A 2,616-nucleotide genomic window follows, 5' to 3' on the forward strand; every position below is an offset into this window, starting at 1 on the left:
GAACAGAGGCCCGCTCACGCAATAACAAACTGCAACAACTGCGGGGGCAGCCACGGGGCAAAAAGAGACAAATGCCCAGCATAATAATTTCAACATGTTGTCGCCTCTTGGCCAGGACTCCCTTGAAAAAGAGGTTCTTAATCTCAATGGGACTTTTCCTGGTTAAATAAAGGTTAATAATAATAAATATGGCCAGCAATGCCATAAGTGCCAAAAATGGAATCACTTCCAGAAATACTGCAAGTCATCACACACACGGCAATTCAAAAAGAGACCCATTAACCACACTGAGATGCAAGCGCCTAGCAGCGATGAGGAAATGTTCTATGTGATTGGAATTAATATAGACACTATAAATCCCTGCTTTCCATACAAGAATGAAATTTTCACCACAGTGTATATTAATGGAAAACCCATAGAGCTCAAGGTGGACACTGGCGCCAAATGTAATGTCATGCCAGCTGACCTTTTTGAACATCTGAGACAAGATGAAAAACTCCTGCCATCACAGAAAACTAAACTGGTGGCATATGGAGGTGAGGAAATCAAACCGCTGGCACAGCAACACTCTCATGCCACTCTGCAGGCAAGGAATACCCTCTGCAGTTCTTCGTAGTGAAATGGGACGTACAACCCCTACTTGGCTTACCAGGCTCACTCCGCTTACAATTAATCACATTGAACAAAGAAGTCCACCATGTAGCCATGGATGTGGAAAGCACCTTTTCAGAAAAGATCTTCTTAGAGTATTCAGATCTCTTCGAAGATAAACTTAGTAAGCTTCTGGTTACCTATTCCATGAAAATAGACCGAGAAGTCACACCAGTAGTAAAGCCTGCACGTAAAATACCAGTTCCAATGCAAGACAAGGTTAAAGCAGAATTAACCCGCATGGTCAAGTTGGGTGTGATCACCCCTGTCACTGAGCCAACAGAATGGGTGTTGTCTATGGTGGCAACCCACCAAAAAAATTCAGATGACATCAGACTCTGCATCGATCCAAGAGATCTAAACAAAGCGCTGAAATGCCCGCATCACCCTATGCATACTATAGAGGAGGTAGCCGCCCAAATGGCTAACTCCAAAGTCTTTTCTGTCCTGGATGCAAAATGCTCCTTTTGGCAGGTAATGCTTGAACACAAATCATCCATGCTCATGACTTTAAGCTCTCCATTTGACAGATTCCGCTTTCTCAGAATGCCGTATGGAATAAACTCAGCCAGCGAAGTGTTCCAGCGTGCAATGGAGCAGATCTTTGCTGGATACCCCTGTGCTGTCATCGTCGACGACATAATCATCGGCGGAAGAGATATGAAAGAGCATGAACAGAATCTCAGAAAGGTACTTGACTGTGCAAGGGAAGTCAAGCTGAGACTCAACCCCCTAAAGTGCAAATTCCTTCTCAAAGAAGTCTGTTATGTTGGTCATGTCTTCACAAGCAAGGGCTTAAAGCCTGACCCAGCAAAGACTAAAGCAATTAAGGAGATGCTCACACCTGAAAATGTCACAGGTCTCCAACGCTTCTTAGGGATGATTAATTACCTAGGAATGTTCATTCCTAATTTCAGTGAGCTCTCAGCCCCACTTCGGGAGCTAACGTGAAAAGACATTAAGTGGTGCTGGCTGAAGCAGCATCAGGATGCATTCGATGCTTTAAAACAGAGCCTAACCAGTCCACCCACTCTCAGCTACTACAACGTCCAGAAACCCGTCACGCTAACGTGTGATGCCTCGGAGTATGGACTCGGGGCTGCATGCCTCCAGGAAGGCGCCCCAATCGCCTACTCCTCTCGTACTCTGACACAGACCGAAATGCGCTATGCGCAGATCGAGAAGGAACTTCTTGCAGTTGTATTTGCATGTTCCAAGTTCAATGATTACATCTATGGAAAGCAAATCCAAATCGAAACCGATCACCAGCCGTTAGTCACTATCCTGAACAAGCCCATACACTCAGCTCCAGCCAAACTGCAGCGCATGATGCTCAGACTGCTCAGACTGATGCTCAGACTTTCATACTGCATGTATGAAAGTACAACTTTCAGATGGTGTACAAAAAAGGCTCACAGATGTACCTCGCCGACACTTTGTCCCGTGCTCCCACAACCTTGACAGGTCAGCACAGTGATGAAACAGCAGACTACGAGATCATGTCGATCCAACAAATCTCTTCTTCTAGGCTGACCCAGCTGAAGGAACACACTGCCTCTGATCCAGAGCTACAGAAACTGAGAAATGTCACAATGAGTGGCCTTGCAGACAAACTCAGCTGCCCACAGAAATTCGTCAATACCACCCATATCGAGATGAACTCACCCTAGAAGATGGCATTGTCATGAAAGGCCCGAAGACAGTGATCCCAAAGTCTTTCCAAAAGGGCCCGTGGTATCGTGTTTTGGCCCACAATGACTGAAGATATAGAGCAAGAAACAACTGTGTGTCCAGTGTGCAACAGCACCAGGCCACATCAACAGAAGGAGCCACTCAAGCTACATCCAGTGCCGGAGTTACCCTGGTCAACCGTCCCCACTGACATCTTTGAGTGGAATGGTCAACATCACCTGGTTGTAGTTGACTCTTACTCAGGTTGGTTCGAGGTAGGGCTGGGCCATATTA

Source organism: Pundamilia nyererei, unplaced genomic scaffold, assembly GCF_000239375.1.
Source record: "Pundamilia nyererei isolate P.nyererei 1_Seehausen unplaced genomic scaffold, PunNye1.0 scaffold00121, whole genome shotgun sequence".
Lineage (NCBI taxonomy): Eukaryota > Metazoa > Chordata > Actinopteri > Cichliformes > Cichlidae > Pundamilia > Pundamilia nyererei.